Below are 23,130 nucleotides of genomic sequence, written 5' to 3' on the forward strand. Positions count from 1 at the left end.
AAAGCGAAGATTTGTGCATTTTTATGGTTACTCGATGGCTCGCTCTGGGAGTGTGAAGCTCTACACACTAGCAATCAATTGAGTAATTAACTTGCATATATGCCACTTAAGCTTAAAGATCTATCTATATGTCTGAAGAAAGTATATAGTTGAATATTTCTGATTTTAATATATGAATTAAACGTTAATATAACGTCATAATAACATAACGATAGCGTGTATATAACATTATATTCACGTCATACAAATGACATATTTATGTTATAATAACGTAAATTGGATAGTTCACATAAATTAATCATAAAAAACAAAATGTTGACTGATTTTTTTTAAATATAAAGCATGAAAACATTATAATTGCATATTCCCTATAATTTTTAACTTTTTACATAAATCTTAAAAAATTGCGTCTCAAGAAGGTATGTTTTTAGTTATCTCTAATGGTTTTAATAACATCACAGAGACGTATATAAATCAATAGTTATAGTGCTACCTCTTTGCCACCATTTAAAAACGCTCACAAACGTTTTGTGTTTGCTGGGTGTTAGGTAAGCAATGTTATGTGAGCACTATTAGATAAGCACTTTTTATGAGCATTGTTAGAAAAACACTGCTATAAAAGCCCTGTTAAGTGCTGCTATATAAGCATTGTTAGGTAAGCACTACTATATAAGCGCTATTAGGTAAGCACTGTTATATAAACCCTGTTCGGCAAGCACTGCTATATAGGCACAGTTAGGTAAGCACTGCTATCTAAGGACTGCTAGGTAACCACTGCTATAGAAATAATGTTGGGTGAGCACTGTTATATAAGCCCTATTAAGTAAGCACTGCTATATAAGCATGCTTACATAATCATTGTTATTTAAACAATGCTGGGTAAGCACCGTAATATAAGCACTGTTAGGTGTGCGCTACTGTATAAACAATGTTAGGTAAGCACTGCTATATGCACTAATAGGTAAGCCCTACTGTATGAACATTGTTAGGTAATCACTGCTATATAAGCACTGTTAGGTAAGCATTGTTATATAAACACTGTTAGGTAAGCACTGCTATATAACAAATGTTAGGTAAACACTGCTATATAATCACTGTTCGGCTAACACTGCTATATTAGCACTGTTCGGCTAACACTGCTATATTAGCACTGTTCGGCTAACACTGCTATATTAGCACTGTTCGGATAACACTGCTATATAATCATTGTTCGGCTAACACTGCTATATTAGCACTGTTCGGCTAACACTGCTATATTAGCACTGTTCGGCTAACACTGCTATATTAGCACTGTTCGGCTAACACTGCTATATTAGCACTGTTCGGCTAACACTGATATATTAGCACTGTTCAGCTAACACTGCTATAAGCACTGTTATACAAACACTGCAATCTAAGCACTATTAGGGTAACACTGCTATATAAGCACTGTTAGGCTAACACTATATAGCAATGCTATATACGCACTGCTATAAGCACTGTAATACAAACACTGCTATATAACCACTGTCCTACAAGCACTGATATAAGACGGTTAGGATAACACTGCTATATAAACAAAGTTAGGTAATCAGTGTTGTGGAAGAGGAACACGTTCAGGAGAGACTCAGCAGTGTTCCAGGAACCCAGAGGTTGCCAGGTCGACCAATGAGTTAAGAAAACGAGTCATATTATGCGTCGTCCTGGACTGGTTAGCTGCGGCTCCGGCTGGACAACACAGCTCCAGTTTTTACACAGCGCCGACCCAGTGAACTGTGACAGGTGCCAGCGCTCTCCTTGGGGAACATCTCTCAATACATCCTTAAGCGCCCGGGGAACCCCACACCAGCCACACGTGTCCCGCCAGCAACACCTACTGAACCATTCACCTGCCACAGGTCTTGGTCAGTATCACCTCCTCTCAAGCAGTCGTCAACACCTTCACCTCTCCTGCAGAAGCCACGGTGAAGCTGTTGCTGCTCTCAGCTCTGTTGTTGACAGTAAGTGGAGCTTTTTAATGCCTTGGTTCCAGAGGGACAAGGTCAGTATGCAATCACAATCTTGTTTAATATTGTTTGTATACTCATGCGTCCAATAGGTCATTTATTATGTGTCCCATACCCATCCTGTGAGTGGTATTGGACTTTATACTCATCCTTTGAGTTATAGGAGACCCAATACCCATTTTTTTCAGTAATAGTTGGTCTATATCCATCTCGTGAGTAGTAGTGGACTCAATACACATCCTATGTGTGACATTGTTTCTCATCATCATCCTTTTAATGATAGTGTACCCCATGCCCATCCTATGAGGGGTATTGGACCACATACCCAACATGTGAGTGGAAGCAGACCCCTTACCCATCCTTTGAGTTGTATTGAGCCTCATACCAATTCCTGTAAATAGTATTAAACATTACCCCATCCTGTGAGCGGTATTGAGCCCCATACCCATCCTGCGAGTGGCAGTGAACCTCATCCCATCCTGCGAGCAGCAGTGAACCCCATACTTATCCTGCGAGCGGTAGTTAACCCCATGCCCATCCTGCGAGCAACAATGAACTCCGTACTATTCCTGAGAGTGGCAGTTGACCCCATACCTAATTCTTTAGAGTGTTCCATACCCATTTCCTTTAAGTAGTAGTAGATCCCCCAATCCTTTAAGTTGTTTTAAATCCCCCATGCGCCTGTGTGTGGCAATGGACCCCCATACACCTCCTGTGAGCGGTAATGGACCCCCAACCACCTCCTGTGAATGGGAATGGACCCCCATATACCTCGTTGAGTGGTAGTGGACCCCCTAATTCCTACTGTAAGTGGTAATGGATCCCCATATACCTCCTGTGGGAGGAAATGGACCCTATATACCTCCTGTATGTGGTAATGGACCCCCATACACTTCCTGTGAGTGGTAATGAACCCCCATATGCCTCCTGTGAGTGGTAATGGACCCCCATACACCTCCTGTGAGCGGCAATGGATCCCCATATACCTCCTGTGAGAGGAAATGGAACCTATATACCTCCTGTAAGTGGTACTGAACCTCCATACAGCCTCCTGTGAGTGGTAATGAACCCCCATATGCCTCCTGTGAGTGGTAATGAACCCCCATATATCTCTTGTGAGTAGTAGTGGACCCCCATATACCTCCTGTGAATGGTAATGGACCTCCATATGACTCCTGTGAGTGGTAATGGATCTCCATATACCTCCTGTGAGTGATAATGGACCCTCCTATATCTACTGTCAGTGGTAATGGACCCCCATATACCTCCTATCAGTGGTAATGGACCGCATACCCATCCTGTGTCGCAGTGCATCTCATACTCTTTTTGTGAGTACAGAAAGGAAGAGTTGAATGGTACAACAGTAAACTTTCTGGTGTGGTGGTTCAATAGTAACCGCAGCCAACGTTGTGAATTGGTGGTTTAGTCGTACAGCAGTTAACCATTGTGGTGGGATGATTCAATAGTACAGAACGTAACATCGTGGTGTGGGAGGTTCAGTGGTACAGCCCTATACCACTGAGAAAGCAAAAGAATATGCAAGAGATTGAACCAGTGATTGTGCAAGAGATTGGTCAAGTGATTATGCAAAAGAGCAAGAGAAGAGAAGAGCATGAAGTTATTGTTCAAGAGATTGATTAACCGATTGAACAAGAGAATGTAAAAGAGATTACGCAAAAGAGGAAGAAATTGGCTGAGTGATTAAGAAATTGATTGGGAAGAGATTGAGGAAGAGATTAAGAAGTTGATTGGCAAGAGAATGAGGACGACATTGAGTATAAAAATTGGCAAGAGACTGAGCCAACAGACTGAACAATAGAATGAGAAAAAAAAATTGGAACAGAATTAGCAAGAGTTTGAGCCTGAGATTTGGTAAGAGATTATTCAAGAGATTGGGTTTGAGAACGGACAAGAGAGTGAAGAAAAAGATTGTGCAAAAGACTAAGCAGAAGGTTATACAAAAGATTGTGCTAAAGATTGGGTAAGTGATTGGTCAAGAGATTCAGCAAGAGGCTAGGCCTAGAGGTTGAACAAGACATTGGACGCGAGACTGGACTAGAGGTTGGGCAAGACATTGGACGAGAGATTGGACTAGAGATTTGACATGGCATTGGGAGAGAGACTGGACTAGAGGTTGGAGAAGACATTGGGAGAGAGACTGGACTAGAGGTTGGACAAGACATTGGACGAGAGAGACTGGACTAGAGGTTGGACAAGACATTGGACGAGAGACTGGACTAGAGGTTGGAGAAGACATTGGGAGAGAGACTGGACTAGAGGTTGGGCAAGGCACTGGGAGAGAGACTGGACTAGAGGTTGGACTAGAGGTTGGACAAGACATTGGACGAGAGACTGGACTAGAGGTTGGAGAAGACATTGGGCGAGAGACTGGGCTAGAGGTTGGACAATACTTTGGGAGAGAGACTGGACTAGAGGTTAATACCTGGTTGATACTTGGTTGATGGGGTTCTGGGAGTTCTTCTACTCCACAAGCCCGGCCCGAAGTCAGACTTGACGTGTGAGAGTTTGGTCCATCAGGCTGTTGTTGGAGCGGCCCGCAGGCCCACATACCCACCACAGCCCGGCACTCCTTGAAGGAAACAATCTAGTTTCCTCTTGAAGATGTCCACGGTTGTTCCTTTGGACAAGACTGGTGGTTCAGGTTGGACAAGACTTTAAGAGAGAGACTGGACCAGAGGTTGGACAAGACTTTGGGAGAGAGACTGGGTAAGTAAGACCAGAAGGACCTTGCAAACATTTAAAAAAAAATTAAAGTTATCAAGTCATCTGAAATTTCTTTCAGTTAGCTTAGACATTAATTAATATTAAATTATTTTGTTGTTTATCAGATTGTTGTTGTGGGAACAACTTCTCAGCCCACACTCTACCCTTGGTAAGTACACAGTTTGAATGTTGTCCTTGTTAGTGTTCCTTGAGTGTTTGTGTGGTACGTTGTCCTTGTTAATGTTCCTTGAGTGTCTGGTTGGTACGTTGTCCTTGTTAGTGTTCCCATGAGTGTCTTGGTGGGGTATTTTGTCCCCTTGTGTGACCCCTTGAGTGTCTGGTTGGTAATGTAACCCTGTGAGTGCCAGGTTTGTAGTTTACTCCCGTGAGTACCTTGATACTTTCCTCCCGTGATTACCTTGATACTTTCCTCCCATGAGTACCTTGATACTTTCCTCCCGTGAGTACCTTGATACTTTCCTCCCGTGAGTACCTTGATACTTTCCTCCCGTGAGTACCACGATACTTTCCTCCCGTGAGTACCTTGATACTCTCCTCCCGTGAGTACCTTGACAATTTCCTCCGGTGTGTACCTTGATACTTTCCTCCCTTGAGTACCTGGATAGTTTCCTCATGTGAGGACCTTGATACTTTCCTCCCGTGAGTACCTCGATACTTTCCTCCCGTGAGAACCTTCATACTTTCCTCCCGTGAGTACCTTGATACTTTCCTCCCGTGAGTACCTCGATACTTTCCTCCCGTGAGAACCTTCATACTTTCCTCCCGTGAGTACCTTGATACTTTCCTCCCGTGAGTACCTCGATACTTTCCTCCCGTGAGTACCTTGACAATTTCCTCCCGTGAGTACCTTCATACTTTCCTCCCGTAAGTTCCTTGATACTTTCCTCCTGTGTGTACCTTGATACTTTCCTCCCGTGAGTACCTGGATAGTTTCCTCATGTGAGGACCTTGATACTTTCCTCCCATAAAAACCTTGACACTTTCCTCCCGTAAGTTCCTTGATACTTTCCTCCTGTGTGTACCTTGATACTTTCCTCCTGTGAGGACCTTGATACTTTCCTCCCGTAAGTACCTTGATAGTTTCCTCCCGTGAGTACCTTGATAGTTTCCTCCCGTGAGTACCTCGATACTTTCCTCCTGTGAGTACCCTGATACTTTCCTCCCGTGAGTACCTTGATACTTTCCTCCCCGTGAGTACCTCGATACTTTCCTCCTGTGAGTACCCTGATACTTTCCTCCCGTGAGTACCTTGATAGTTTCCTCCCGTGAGTACCTCGATACTTTCCTCCTGTGAGTACCCTGATACTTTCCTCCCGTGAGTACCTTGATACTTTCCTCCCAGTGAGTACCTCGATACTTTCCTCCCAGTGAGTACCCTGATACTTTCCTCCCGTGAGTACCTTGATACTTTCCTCCTCGTGAGTACCTCGATACTTTCCTCCTGTGAGTACCTTGATACTTTCCTTCCCGTGAGTACCTCGATACTTTCCTCCCGATAGTGCCTTGTTGAGAAATTACCCCAATGAGCGCCAGGTTTGAACTTTGCCACTATCAGTGCCAGATTAGAATTATGTATGCATGAATGCCTGGTTTGGTACTTTGTTCCATTGAGTGCTTGGTGAGTTCTTTGCCCCCATGAGTGTTTTGTTGGTACTTTGTCCCCGTGAGTGCCTGGTTTGTACTTTGTTCCTGTGAGTGCCTGGTTGGTACTTTGGCCCCATGAGTGCCTGGTTGGTACTTTGTTCCTATGAGTGCCTGGTTGGTACTTTGTTCCTGTGAGTGCCTGGTTGGTACTTTGTTCCTATGAGTGCCTGGTTGGTACTTTGTTCCTGTGAGTGCCTGGTTGGTACTTTGTTCCTGTGAGTGCCTGGTTGGTACTTTGTTCCTGTGAGTGCCTGGTTGGTACTTTGTTCCTGTGAGTGCCTGGTTGGTACTTTGTTCCTGTGAGTGCCTGGTTGGTACTTTATTCCTGTGAGTGCCTGGTTGGTACTTTGTTCATGTGAGTGCCTGGTTGGTACTTTGGCCACAATGAGTGCCTGATTGGTACTTTGTCCTTGTGAGTTTCTAGTTAGTACTTGGTTCCAGTGTCATTGTGAGATTACAGTCTACGGGGGATGGCACTAATACAAGTGGCCTCAGTCAGAAAGGACTGCATTGACAACAACAAGTTCAGCTTATAATATAATAATATAAATAATATAAAACACATAATACTTAATGTGTAACAAGTGTAAGATAACAATCACACTCAGGTCAGTTTACAGTTATCACACAGATTAGCTGTAGCTGCCCTCTCCTATCGTGCTTTCTTCGGCTGTGGAACTTCTTCCAGTGACGGGACTACGAAGAACAACAGACCGTCTGGCTGAATTTACTCAGCCCACAGAAATAATGCTCACCAGAAGAATGATACATAAAGTTGATACTTGAGTACTCACTTTGAAAATACCGGTATCCTTCCACAATACATTCATACTCATTATGATTCCGCTGTTGATTGAAGATCGACCACCACACAGGCAGCCCGTGGTAGATCCTTGTGCACAGGGGTTGCACGGGTGAAGGTGCGGTAAGGTGGGGTCGAGGTGGCGCTGGCGGATGAGGCAGCGAACCACTGGACCACAAGGGCGAGAATTGCTTGCCACCCAAGATAACTGGTGGAGACAGGGGTGCGTTTAGAGAGCACACGGGGTGAGAATTTCAGTAGCGTGCTTTGCTGAAGGCACACTGGTGGAACACTGATGGAACGAGATGGACCCCATGTGATAAGCACACGGGGTGGACAGCACGATGGACGAAATTAATAGTCCACACAAGTCCACAATTTTACATTAATTCACTCAGAATTTTAACTTAAACACTTGGAACCGTATCCCTAGATTCCCTGTACAAAGTCTACTAAGAGATATGGTGACGGATCGCTCTGATATAAGCCGATGATCACGAATCACTTTGCTACAGTTCTAATGCACCTGCAGACGAACATGTGCGGCATGGAGTATCTTCCTTCCGTGCTTCCTAGTATCTTCGTAAATAATATCTATTTGCGCCGAGCGAGTACCGGATTTTGGGACGGTAATGCTTAGACGGAATAGATATACTTTGAGCTTGCTGAACTATACGATAGCCAAGAAAAATACACTGAATTTTGGCCGAAATCAGGATACCACGTCTACTCAGTCCAGGTTTGCTCATCAGAATGAGGTCCTTGAGGCGGGAAGGTGGCTGCGGCGTTCCCCTTGTCTTTTGAGATGGCCAATCAATGATGTTGGAAATATCCAACACTTATTTCTCATTTAGCACCCTGATAAATCATCTTTGTGCTAATAATTATAATTTACTAACACTATTAATCAGTAGTTTACTAGTATCAATTCATATCCTATTAGGACGCAATTCTGCGAAATCTTTCCTAATATTTATGGCGTCGTGCTGCAATGCCTGCCAGAGGCAATAATTTTCCACATATCTGTGAATGAAATCGAGTCCACTTACTTACTTTTCTTTATAAAGGATAATCGTTATTAATAAGTTTACTTCATTTAGTATATTACTGTTTACTGGAAATCACTTATCCAGCTAGATAGCTGTTCCAGTGAGTAATATTATAATACAAATTATTCTTCATTTAAATCTTTCTCGTTTATTTTGCGCGGTCTGAATTAACCGGCTTGCCCTACCAGAAAATGTATTACCGTAAATCACATATATTTATGACATAAATATTCGTCATAACCACTTCCTTTCCTACTTAGAATTAAATGAATAATATAATTTATGCTCGGGGCCCCTACTTTTGCGAATGCGTGTACCCGAGAGGGAAGGAGGAGGAAAGCGACTCTCGCCTTTTTTTATCTATTGGCAGCAAGGTGTTCCGAAGCGGCGCGACCAAATCTTCCAATTCTGCAGGTATCCGTTCTTCTCATGGCTTCAGATTTAGGGCGCAGCTTACTCAATATACGGACACCAATTTCGGCAGGCATTTTACCTCATAGTTTTACTGTTGAGCTCAGGAATATTTTACTAATGCCGGTGCCATGCCGTAAATGCTGTAGGCGATATAAAACGCCCATCAAGTGCTGCTTCCACCCCTCCAATTACTTCAGATATTGCGTTTAAATGCGTGAATACTAGTTAGGAGTGGAAATTATGGAAGTTATTTATTTCAGCGGGGTGTAATTCAAATGAGGAGGCGTGTGACTGTCCCCATGATCACATGTCCCAAGGATTACTATCTCTGGGCTGGTCCCAACGTGTTGTAGAGATTGGACGCATTCTTCGTTCCTCTGACACAGATGAGAATTTTACCAGTCTTAATTTGTAGATAGTGTCCTTTCTATATTGAGAGGCAATGAATTTTCGATATTGAGAGGCAATGAATTTTAATTTATTTGCTTATTAATCATATACTTGATTTAATCTTTGATATACATTATTATTTTTACGTGACATAAACTAATACATATTTCACATATATGCTGTAATTAATAACTTATGTTTATATTGTTGTAGTTTGTAGTACATTACCTAGTAGCATTACAGAAAACCCCCCAAAGTGTATGGAGGAATTTGGCTCTATTATTTTAATTATTATTCTACAGTCCATTACTCTAACATTTTTATGATTAATCACATTGCATTATCTAGCATCTCAGAGCATCCTACTTATTTATCACTAGCTGTTCCCAACCATGAATTGCTGGTGGCACATGCGTTGCTGAGCCACAGCAACCTTCCCCTGTCTCCCAGTCATCCTCACCATTCACCCCTCCCCCGTCTCCTCATCCTCCCAACCATTCCTCACTTCCCTGTCCCCTCGTCCTCCCAACCTTTCCCCACTCCTTCGTCCTCTTGTCCTCCCTAAACATCCCCCCCTTCCCCCGTCCATTGTTCTCCCCACCATCCCCTCGTCCTCCTAACCCTTCCTCACTCCACCCATCCCCTCGTCCTCCTCACCATCTCCCACTCCCCCGTCCCCTTGTTCTTCTACCATTTCCGTCTCCTCAATCCTCTCGTCCTCTCTACCATCCCCCACACCCCTGTCCCCCTGTCCTCTTCAATATTCTCCATTCCCCTCGTCCCCACCATCCCAAACTCCTCCGTCTCTTCGTCCTCCCATCCATTAACCCCTCCTGTCCCATATTCCTCCCCAAAATCCGCCACTTTCGTCATCTCGCCCTCCTCACCCTTCCCCACTCCCTCGGCTGATGCATCCTCCAAAGGATCTGATGGTTCCCATCAGAAAATTAGGAACATCAAATTATCTGATTTTCCCATCACTGAAATATAAAAAAACCGTTAAAAACGAAATGAAAAACAATGACATAATACAAAAAAATAAGCTATACTTACAAAATGAACGGAATGGTAAACAACACAGCTCAATTCCAACGCAACGTCACACAAAATAATTATATCAAAATGAAAATAAATCAAAATCAATGAAAAATCAATTTGTCAATGTAATTGGAATCTTTGAAATGGAATCATAACATATTTAGTGTTGTGTGTATTGCTCTTAAATGCAACAGATGATGCTGTTTTTTAAATAACGAAGGCTTTACCTGTCACATATGAGGCACCTATACATATACTTACGAAATGAATGGTATGGTAAACAACACAGCTCAGTTCCAACGCAATATAACATAAAATAATTAAAAGAAAATCAAAATAAATCGAAATCTATGAAAATTCAATTTTTTCAATGCAATAGAAAACATTGAAATGTAATCGTAACATATCTAGTATAGCGTGTGTTGTTGTTATGTGCAACAGAGGGTGCTGTTATAAAAAAAAACATGTTTTTACCTGTCACAAGTGTGGCATCTATATAGTAGGTATATAAAAACACGCGCGTATTAGAATGGAGTGTTGTGTCAAAATCTCAAAGCAATCGGTAAAGAGGATTTCAAGTTATCCCTCACATGAAAAAATAATGAAAAACACAGTTTTTCAAAGGAAGCATGTTTTTTTGTCACGGAAAAAATATGACATTTTTGAAAAAAAATGAAAAACGTTTTCGTTTCATTGCATCCGAGAGGATTTTTATCCGCTCGGATGCAAATGGAACGTTGTGTTAAAATTTCAAAGCAATCGGTAAAGAATTTTCTGAGATTAGCAATTTTGAACAAACGAACATTTCCATTTTTATTTAAATAGATGGCTTATATTGCCCTTAAGTGCAACAGATGGCACTGTTTCTTAAAAAAAATGTTTTTACCTGTCACAGGTGCGAAATCTATACTTATTCTTACAAAATGAATGGTATGGTAAACAACCCAGCTCAATTCCATTGGAATGTCACATACACTAATTTAATCAAAATGAAAATAAATCAAAATCTATGAAAATGTAATTTATCACTGTAATCGGAAAGTTTGAAATAGAACCGTTACATATTTAGTATATGCTTGTGTTGCTATTACGTGCAACAGATGGCACTGTTTTTCAAAACAAGCATGTTTTTACCTGCCACAGGTGTGACATCTATATAGTAGGTATATAAAAACACACGTGTATATGAATGGAACGTTGTGTCAAAATTTCAAAGCAATCGATGAAGAACTTTCGGATATAACAGCGTGTGTTGCTCTTACGTTTAACAGATGGCGCTATTGAAAAAAAAAAAACATGTTTTATCCTGTCACAGGTGAGGCATGTATATAGTATGTATATAAAAACACGCGCCTATTCAACTGCAACGTTCTGTAAAAAAAAAAAAGCAATCGGTAAAGATTTTTCGAAGATTTCCCTCACATGAAAAACACCTGAAAACACCAGTTTTTTCAGAAAAAGCATGTTTTTTTTTTTACTGTCAAAGACGTGACATCTATATAGTATGTATATAAAAACCTGCCCAGATGCGAATGGAACGTTGTGTGAAAATTTTAAAAGCAATCGGTGAACTTTCGGAGATTAGCGGTTATGCACAAATGAACGTTTCCATTTTTATTTATATAGATTGGAGATCCATAGGCACTGGTTCTCTGGTTTATTCAATTTCTATAATTAATTGTTTTCTCCCATAAAGGAAAGGGTCTTTCGAATCTTAATCATCATTATTATTAGTATTCTGGAGCCAGATTTCCCTACAGGTGGCAGCATCTTGGAGGACAATGGTGCCTCGACCAATGAGAGAGACTCCTAGCTCATAACCGTCTGGCTTCTCTCTCTGTATCTGGGAAGCCAGATGCTAAAAATCATGTTAATGCTGTAACTATTTACTCAGAAATGCCACCGTGAGTCTGAGGGTGTCTGCTTTTCAAAGACACCAAATTTCGACCTTCTAGCTGCTATATTAAGAAAGTTAGAATTTCGTGCACTCCTGTGCGCTCTCTGAAATTATCTGAAAGCAAAATGGCAATCTGCCTCTTCTGTCAATCATGTGTAAGTTAGCCAGAGGTAACAGTCAAGTGAATACTTTGCCCCCCCCCCCCCCCACCCATGTGTGCCTATTTCATACTTTCTCCCCGCGAGTGTCTCCGTTGAATGCCTAGTTAGTACTTTGTCCCCGTAAGTGTCCTCAGAGTGTCTACGTGAGTGTCCTCATGAGAGTCTGATTTTGTACTTTGTACCCATAAGAGTTCTAATGAGTGTTTCAATGACAATACCCATGAGTATTCCCCCTCAATGTTCCATGAGTGTCCTTGTGAGTGTCCCTCTGCGAGTGTCTCCATGCATGGCCTCTGTCAGAGTTTCCTTGAATGTCCCCCGTGAGTGTCCCTGTGAATACTCCCCCCCTTCTTCCCCAAGAGTGTCCCCGTGAGAGGTTCCGTTAGCATCTCCGTGAGTGTTCTCGTGAGCGTCCCTGTAAGAGTTCCTATGAGAGTCCCCGGGAGAGTTCTCATTGTCGGAAAAACCGACACTATTTACTAACATTTGGTACAATACGTAGATAATATTCTGCGGGTTTTTTACTAAGTTATTCATCCAAAGATATAGCAGGGGAATTTTCCTCGGAAGAAAATGCGGATATCATTGCCATATGTCACCATTACATTCAACAGCTAATAATATTGGGAATTATTCTTAAACATCAGTCTCTGGACTGTTAACATCATTAAACACATTTCCTTTGAATCAACGTAATTTTCAGTACTAAAACAGATTAAATATAAACCCTCTTTCCACTTCTTGATAAAACACATCTAGAGAACAGCCGATGTGGCAGGTTGCCATATTGAGCCTGAAACGTTAAAATGACCTCTTGACCTCTCAAGTACATGAGGAACAGCAAGTTATTGTCGAAGAGTTAGACAGCATAAATTGACACCATCGTTACCATGGAAGACATTGTATCCGTACAGTATACTAAATGATTTATAGAACTCTAATTAATGTGTATATTTACTGTTATAGTTATGCCGTATATAAACAACATACCCAAGGGTGAGCAATAATTCAACCCTTTAAGAATATTATAATATACATGCAAACAGAATAATTTATGTGCAGCAAATATTACTGTTCAATCTCTTTGGGAGGTGAATTGAGAAGTGAAGTCATTAATGTGGAATCACACAAAGATGGGAACCACGTGACTGGCTGGCTACCCACTTGCTCTATACCAATAACAAAATGCTGAAGCCTTCTTATCAGACAAGGCTCCTCTAGTATTTACCAACCTATGTAGTATTAACGCCTAGTAACATTGTAGTGAATGTTTACCAAGTGGTTAATTTCGATTGATAGACTATATAAATAAACCCACAGCTTGTGTAGGAAACAATTTGTGGAAATTTAATATCATGCAGCACACATTAAATTCATACAGTTCATTATGAAAATAAATAAATTACCACAAAATAAATTAATATAAATTACCTAATAATATAAATAAGTAAATTCAACGAATCAGTTTTCCCGACACCCGTGAGCGTCGTCACCATGAGTGTTCCCGTGAGAGTCCTTGTGAGGGCCCCAACGCGCACCCTCACAGGAACGAACAGGCCCCAGGGCACCACCACAGGGGGCACCTGTGGCCCCGGGCACACCATCAGACGACAGCAGGGAACCCGGACGACGCGCATCCTTCCGTAATGTCACTACCAGGCCACGCCCAGCACAAGAGTCCACACCATCCCTGGCAGCGGAAGCCACCACTCCCCACTGCAGAGAGTCCCATGGCGGAGAAAGAACCGAAGGCACGCCCGAGACACAGGCACCTGCACCAGCAGGCACATGGACCTCCACCACCACGAACTGCGAAGACACCGTCAACACCCGAAGACCCAGTCACTGAAGTCACCAACATCGGCCCAGGCAGAAGAAGAATGCCGGGAACGTTTGGGCTCCGGCTGCATATCGTCAGGGCCGGAAGCGGACCTAGAAACACGGGCACCATGAGCCGGACGAACGGACGCCCAACACAGAACGGCAGCAGTCTCTATCACAGGGGGAACCGGGCCACACACAGCAGAAGGCTCCACAGCCACCCCAGAACTCAGCACATCCGGGACCCGAGGCATGAACACAGGGCGCAGCATCCGAAGATGAGGGAGAAGACGGCGACGCCACACAGGGAGCACCAGGAAGGCCCACAGTAGCAGCTTGAATAGTGACAGGATCAGGCAGACCAACCGACGATACTGCAATACCTGGAGGAGGGTCGGCAACAACTGGAGGAACGTCAGGCGTCGCAGGGGAAGCTGCAGCAGCAAACGGGACGCGCACCTCCTCAACATCTCCGAAGACTGCCTCCAGTGGGAGCGGCGGGAAATCCTCTTCTCGGAACAAGTTGACAGGAGCAGCTGGGGCCTCAGAGCATCCTGCAGCCTGATGGCCCAACAGGCCACACCAGTAACAGGTACGAGGCTGCCGGGCATAATACATCCGGACGTAGTATCCCATAAGCCGGACAGAAGAAGGTATATCCGACCGCAGGCGCATTCCCAACGTGCGAATGTTCGTTTGCCTTCCAGCATACCGCTCAGAGGAAAGCGTGTTCACCCGCACGCTGACAACAGTACCAAACCTCCTGAAGTAACGCCATAGGAGGTCTTCAGGAAACTCCAGGGGCGCCCCATGGACGCTGACATAGGTCAGGGCTCCACTATGATCCGAGATTGCCCCAGAGCCGGTATCACCCGGCAACGACAACATACATCCCTCATACCGACGGAGAAAGTCCCGGTACTCCTCCTCCCTCATGTACTTGAGAACAACCCAGTGGGCTATAACAAGCTCAACACCATAGATAGCCTCCACTGGGATATGAAGCATGTCACACATAACCAGCTCTATGTCCGAATAACCAGCCCTCTAGTGAACTCCAAGCCCACGGAGTTCACACGCACAACAGGGGAAAGATGACCTCCCATGTCAAACTTGCCACGCCAACACGCAGCCAGGCAGCAACACAAACTGGGGAGGGGGGAGCAGAGACGCCCACACCACCTGGCGACCAAAACGGCAAACACCCCAACTACCAGAGGCCACGCAACACGTCTGCACCTCACGGCAGCTCCAGGTGGACCCCGCCGGGGTGCTGATCGTTTAATTAAGAGAAATTAGCATACTAATGCGTAAGTATACTAATGCGTAATAACCGTGTAGGTAATCAACTACTGCTGCCCCATAAGCCTTGCTTATGGCAAGGCCCCATAAGCCTTGCTTATGGGGCAGCAGTAGTTGGGAGTCACACCACCCTGGCTCACGCCACAGTAAACAATTGAGAGGTTGAATTGACCTCTGATTATATTTTACAGAATATATGATTAGAATAAATTATCCAGTTATTAAGATCCCAACTGAATCAACATTGTTGATCCACATTCACCAAAGGATGGACTTTGTGCTCCGAATTATTAAATAACTCGAAAATCTCTCTCTCTTTCTCCTGCTGGAGGTGGGTATATGAGGATGGCTCGATGCCATTGCTCATTGTTCATCGTTGCTCAAAGAGTAAACTGAAGCTAAACTGTGTATGATTTTACACGGTAACTATAGCTCAGCTTGTTGGTTTACATTCGTTCTACACGTCCAGGACGGAATCAGTTCCTCTCTGACCCTCGTTCAAACATTAAGTCCTCTAGCTCTTTTGGTTCTATATCATCTGGGCAGTTAGTACATCCTGGGAGTAAGGGTGAGGTTGGGCTGGTTATAATACATGAATACAACACACCAGTGTGTTTCACCTCTTTATTAAACACTATGTTTTTAGTGTTACAACACACAAGTAATCACACATAAATATAGTGAGCATAATGTTACAACTGGCGGCAGGTGGTGTCCGAGGTTATTGGCACGTTCCAGAGTGCCACACCAGCTGATTTAGATAAACTAGACCATATTTAAGTAATTAGTAATTCACACATAATATTTAGCCCATTCAGCGACAATCATACATACAGGATGTAGTTTCAATTGCAAAATGCTGGTCCTTCGAAAGTTAAACAACTTGAGAGTTATCTTTGGTAAACTAAGCTGACAAAATACTTAAGTTTAGGTTCAATTAAACAATTCAGTATTGAATGGATTAAATTAATAATATATGACACTAATAAATTAAAACCCTCAGGAGGTGAGTGGAACACATAACAAGCCCATTATACAGCCCACTGAAGGTAAGATAAAATACTGAAATATTAACTTTACCTACATAAACCCGCAAGGCCACCACAATAGCTTCCTGATGAACCAGCAAGTTTAGCTTTGGTCTTATGGCATATCAACATCAGGAGGAGTATACAGTCCATCACAGTAAATAGTCCAAGTGAGGACTATTTCCAGGCAAATCCTATTTATATCCACCCAAATATATTAATATGTGTGTCTAACCTAAACGTGAAAGAATTCAACGATCACACGTCCTTGTAAAAACTTGATTTCCTTGCCAAATCGTCCAGCAGAGATGTTCTATATTGAAGATGGCAATGCTTGAAAAAATAATTATACTCATTTCACTTCTTCCCTCGTTTTAAGTATCAATTTAATGTAACCTAATTATCAGTGTTTCCATAACCAATTTTCTTCCATTTCCTTCCACTTCCCACAGGACAGGCTGTCCGGATCCCAACTCGTTCGGATGGTTCTGCTTTGCATACATTGACCAGTGTTATTCTGACCTGGACTGTTGGTGGACTGGCAGGGGAAGCAAGTGTTGTCTTGTTGCTGGCTGTGGCAGGTCGTGCATGAACTAAGGTCAGGAGGAACAAAGGGTACGCTACAGGAGGGGCAGAAGGGCACGCATTTGGAGCAAGTTGTAAGAGCGTTTTCATATTATCTATGAAATGATTTCAGCCAGTGGAGGCGCTGTGCAACATTCCTTAATAAAACCAGCATTACACGCGTCCAGAATATTTCCATCCATCAAGAGTACTTGGAACCTGTTGGGGAACACACTCTAAGATGCTCCAGCTCAATTGGACGAGTTGACACCTTGACTCCACAGTTTTACTAGCAACTATCAAACTCAAGATGGCAGAACTGACATGAACGTATCAAGATAGGCAAAACAACTCACAAAACTTGTAGAAATCGCACAATAAATGGACAACATCCCACAATAAATGAAAAGAGCACACAATAAAGGCAGAACAGAGCACCACATAAGAAAACCTTTTAGTGATTAGTGGAGTTTTAGTTTGTGTATCCAAACCTTTAATTTTGTATAAAGATTAAGCTTGACATTTTCCTAGTAGTACTATCACTTACATTATATATGTAGTAAGAGAACGCTTGACATTTTCCTAGTGGTATCACTTGTATTTTACTTTTATCAATGTTAGGCTTGACGTTTTCATAGAGATATATTGTCACTCTAGGTTATACCTTAACTTAGATTATAACATCTTGCTTGTAAGATTTATAGATTTCCATTTAATTTAAACTGGAAGTTTAGTAACTATAAATAGATTTATAAGACTTTATATTGTTAATCGCGTGAACCTATATATTGAAGATCTGCATATATATTTATCAAAACCTTCGTCCTTTTCTGATCGTATCCTACCCAAGACCCTTTTGTTAAATAAAGCCAGTTGCTGACTGACAGTGGCTGAATTTACAAATATAATTAAAGTTTCTGTTTGTTTTCTTCTAGGTTTTTATTTATTGATATTCTGGTAGAAAAAATATTAATATATATGTTTGTTTGAAAAAACAAGTCATATTTAAGCACTTAAATGTGTTTGACTAATACTCCCCAAGCCAGTGTGATCTTGAGGAGCTGCTAGGCCTATGTAAGTAATACTAAGCCTATTATGACCATACCCACACAACAGAAAACGATGAAACAACCACATTTCGGTCCGTCCAGGACCATTGCTGATCAAGCTGATCAAAGGACTTGATAAACGTCCAGATGGACCAATCTTGAGGTTATCTTGAGATGATTTCTGGGCTTTAGGTGTCCCCGCGGCCTGGTCCTCGACCAGGCCTCCACCCCCAGGAAGCAGCCCGTGACAGCTGACTAACACCCAGGTACCTATTTTACTGCTAGGTAACAGGGGCATAGGGTGAAAGAAACTCTGCCCATTGTTTCTCGCCGGCGCCCGGGATCGAACCCGGGACCACAGGATCACAAGTTCAGCGTGCTGTCCGCTCGGCCGACCGGCTACCAACACGTCGTCGTTTCTTTGTTTTCTGATGTGTGGTTTGGTCATCATATCTTCAGCCACGTTATTGTGACTCATTGTCTGAACATATTTTTGTCTATATATTAAGGGGATATGAAGGGTATCCGTCTCCAATCTACCTATCCATCTACCAGTCCATCTGACTATCTACCTATCTACCCATCTGTCGTCCATCTATCTATCCACCCATCTATCTAACTATTCATCTATATACCCATCTATCTATCCATCAATCTATTCACCTATCTATCCATCCACCTATCTATCAATCCATATTTTCATCTATCTATCCCTTCCTTCGAGTTAAATGGAAATAAATCTGACTGGAGATATGTAGTGAATAGGGTGCTGTAAGGTTATTTGGGTGAACCCTTTTGTCATATACATGAGTCACATAGACGAGAACATTACAAGCCACATTATCATAATTGTAAATGATGCTTAAGTTTTATGTAGCCCATTCTCCTGTCTAGATGGTACTTACAGTAACGACAAGGATCATGGTACATATTTTGACGTACTGGACAATTAGAAAGTAAAATTTGTTACTACTAAATTTGAACAAGCAAGAAAAGGTTTTGAATTTATGTTGCTAACAAAACGAAGTCTAACCTAACCGTTCTAGGTCACATGCTGTAAGAGGTCTAATTGAGTAGATATATGTGTGATATACAAGGCCTAGGAATATTTTAGGTTTGGATTTTAGCATTATTTTCTGGACTCTATAAAGTGAAATGTACCAAATTCTTTTATCTAATTGTCCAATGTGTTAATACAGTATAAACGGTGGTCCGCATAGTTACGAAAACTACTATTTGAAGAGGATTATGGGTTGGACTTATGGAAAAGTGGGAATTGAAAATGAAATTGAGGCCTTATAACGACCTGACAAAGATATACGTGAACTCCACAAATGATCGAAAGATTTGAAAATGCTTTTTAATATGAAAATTTAATATTCAAGTGTAAGACCTTGCATTTGGGGCATAAAGATGCACCCCCAAAATCTACTAGATAAACAATAGTACCTCCTTGCCGCAGATTGACTAAATCAAGGACCTAGGAGTCAGAATCCACTAATCACTAAAAATTTCACAGCAAGTTGGAGCAGTAGTAAAAAAAAAAGCCAACCAAACCCTAGGAATCTTTGACATAAACGAGAACCTTTGACATAAAGAAAAAGTAGGTAGTTCGTTAACTGTTTACATCTCTGATGGTCATTTCAACTATTGTATCCAAACATTGAGACCTCATTTTCAGTAGGCCGTATTTGTTTTAGAGAAAGTTCAACACCAACAACAAAAATCATCCCAGAATTAGGTCGACTTTTAAACAACAATCCTCACTTCAATCGACGCTACACCTGAAAGGCCAGTTGAAAGGATTGTTATAACTATCGTAAACTTTCGAAGTCACTAACATTGTGTTCCTAAACCCATAGAACATCAAGAGAGAGAGGACCGGAAGAACACACTCAAGAGAGCTTGATTCCGGACGTCACAGTGACACTATACATTCAATGTGGAACACCGAAACTACGCCACCATAATTCAAACAACCAAAAAGCTGACTCTAAAGCTGCCACCATGCGCATCACCACCATCTCCGCCCTTTACCCCTCTTCGCACAACCTCCAAACCAGACATTAAATCTGCTTTCCATCCATCCATATCAGCGTCTCCGTCACCATAAAACCCTGAATAACGATGTAGCACAACCTTCACCGACTTCCGGGAACAATTCCCATGGACAATCACAGTGCAATCCATGGGGATTGCACTGTGAATCACACAAAAGCTCGCTCTGTCCAACTTTCCGACTCATGTCAACGTCACGTACCTCAACATTAACCACAGCAGTGGACACACCTAGCTTTCACCTTCCCTTACTTCCGGAGGAGCCGGGAGGGACTAGAGTCTTTCTCTCTCTCTCTCCCCTGAATCAAGAGAAAGGAAGCCTACTCTTTTTCTCTTGAACTTCTGAACCAAATCTCCCTCATGACCTGAACTATCAGACACATACTTTTTCTTCTGTGGCATATTTTCGAGCGTCTCTCATCGCAATTTTTAACCTTTTCGATGTTGCAATTCACGTCCAGAAAACAAAGTCTCCATCTTGGTAACATCAACCTACCTTCATCACAACCAACAATTATCTTCTCCGACACTACATAAGATTGTCGAGCTTCATTCTCCACGATACCAGTGACTGGCGACTGGGCAGGCCGAACAACTCTACCAGCACTGCCTTCTTAAACAGGACCATCACCTGATTCTTTCACAGCTTCGCCAGCCTTCTCATTATTATCTTGTGTCCCAGTTTCTTCATCAGCGGAAAGTCATCTTTTGAAAACACATTCGCCCAGCCTACTGGAGCAACTCTGCACAAAGCAGCCATGTCTCCAGGCATTCCGCACTTAAAGCATGTCCGTTCCTTACCCTGGTAAAGAGCATGTACCATACAGCCAGCCACCTTCAGTGATGAAGGAATCCCCCTCAATAACTTTATTGCCACCATTCTTTGGCCCGTAAGAAGTCTTGCAGGCCTCGATGTAAACCATTGCAGACAAATATATAGGACGCTACCATACCGGAAGCATTCCCTACACTGCCACATACCGGCCTTTCCTGACGTTCATACGCCTCCATGAAGCATCGGAACGTCGAGGACTTCCCAAACTTCAAAATAACTCTTCCGTTTCGTAACTTCAGAATCCCACAGAGGTCCTCTGTCTTGATATTGAAGTCTTTGATAACGACCTCACACAGCGTTGCGGAGTCCATCTGCCAAGCAAACTCAGACATGCTGACAATGACCTCCGGCACACCCCATTCACACACATTATCACAATACTGCTGCTGCCGACAGCAATATAGCGGATTAATCACCCGCGCTTGTACAGAAATGAGCCCTGCCACTTATCCAAAGGTCCACAACACCAAGACAATAGTTTGACCTCTGCTGTGGTCATTGCCTGACTACTATTTCGACAATTGAAGCTGTAAATAATTAAATAATAGTAATTCATTGTGTCTGGGGACATGGTACCCAGAGTGTATTCATACACGTTAGTCCCGTCCCCGAAAGCTCTAATAACTTACCCCGCTCAGGAAATTGTCCTCCTACAAATTAAATCACTTTTTGCTCTAATGTGCACTCAGTGAAAGTAAACAGAAAGTTTACTTTCTGTTTACTTACTCAGTGAGTAAGTAAGTAATTTACTTACTTTACTTACTTACTCAGTGAAAGATGACAGAAAGACGTAATTTAAAACAAAATAGGCTCACATAAGTGACGTACTGACCCGTTTTCTCTGTTGGATTCTCTGGCTTAGGCTGTTAGGTTAGGAGAGGACACTTGCAACTAAGTTTTCATGAAGTTTTGAAACCTTAGGAGAACTTCATGCCCTCCTGACCTACCAGAGGACCTTTAAGTTGATGTTCTGGAAAAAAATCCACAGTTCATTTCCCATTTATTTTTCACTAGCTGTACCCAGCCACAGCAACCGTCCCCTGTCTCCCAGTCCTCCCCACCATTCCCCCCTCCCCGTCCCTTTGTGCTCCCAACCATTCCCCACTCCCCTGTCCCCTCGTCCTCCCCACCATTCCCCCCTTTCTCGTCCCTTTGTCCTCCCCACTGTTCCCCCCCTTTCCTGTCCCTTTGTACTTCCCCACCATTCCCCACTCCAGCGTTCTCTAGTGATCCTAACCATCTTCCACACCCCCGTCCCTTCGTTCTCCCTACCATTCATTCCTCCCCCCATCCCTTCGTCCTCCCCACCATTCTCCATTCCCCTGTCTCCTCATCCCCCACCATCCCCAGCTCCCCTGTCCCCTCGTCCACCCAACCATTACCCCTCCTCTGTTCCCTCGTCTATCGCACGATCCCCCACTCTTGTCCTCTTGTCCCCTCGTCCTCCCCACCATTCCCTACTCGTCCGATGCATTCCCAAATGATCTGATGTTCTCTTCACTGAAATATAAAAAATAAAAAAAAAACGGTTAAGTTAAAAAAAGTTAGAAAACGAAATAAAAAATGGATTTTTTTCAAAATAAACAATACTCACGAAATAAACTGTATGGTAAACAACACAGCTTAACTCCAACGCAATGTCACACAAAATAATTACATTAAAATTAAAATAAATCGAAATTTATGAAAATTCAATTTATCAATGAAATCGGAACATTGAAATGGAATCGTAACATATTTAGTATAGCATGTGTTGGTCGTATGTGCAACAGATGGCACTGTTTTTCAGAAGTGCATGTTTTTACCTGTCACAGAGGAGGCATCTATATAGTAGGTATATAAAAAGACGCGCCTATTTGAATGCAACGTTGTATCCAAATTTCAAAGCAATTGGTGAAGAACTTTTGGAAATTACAGCATGTGTTGCTCTTACGTCCACCAGATGGTGCTGTTTAAAAAAAAAAGCATGCAGTTTATGTTTTTTCCCTGTCACAAGTGAGGCATGTATATAGTATATATATAAAAAGACGCACCTATTCGAATGCAACAATGTGTAAAAATTTCAAAGCCATCGGTAAAGAGGTTTCGAAGATTTCCCTCATATGAAAAACACATGAAAAACACAGTTTTTCAGAAAAAGCATGTTTTTTCTTTTACCGTCACAGATGTGACGTCTATATAGTATGTATATAAAAACCTGCTCGGATGCGAATGGAATGTTGTGTGAAAATTTCAAAGCAATTGGTGAAGAACTTCCGGAGATTAGCGGTTATGCACAAACAAACATTTCCATTTTTATTTATATAGATTTTCAAATTACGGCCTTTTTGGCTGTAGCACATAAGAGT

General features: G+C 42.4%; 1 long non-coding RNA gene across 1 annotated transcript; it reads left to right on the forward strand.

The window, feature by feature from the left end:
* Window positions 1-1,795: 1,795 nt before the first annotated feature.
* Window positions 1,796-17,602, forward strand: LOC138356578 (uncharacterized). Its single transcript, XR_011224536.1, has 3 exons — window positions 1,796-1,979; window positions 4,835-4,878; window positions 16,729-17,602. It is a non-coding gene; the product is annotated as an uncharacterized lncRNA (long non-coding RNA).
* The last annotated feature ends 5,528 nt before the right edge of the window (window positions 17,603-23,130 follow it).

The sequence above is a fragment of the Procambarus clarkii genome, chromosome 73 (assembly GCF_040958095.1).
Source record: "Procambarus clarkii isolate CNS0578487 chromosome 73, FALCON_Pclarkii_2.0, whole genome shotgun sequence".
Lineage (NCBI taxonomy): Eukaryota > Metazoa > Arthropoda > Malacostraca > Decapoda > Cambaridae > Procambarus > Procambarus clarkii.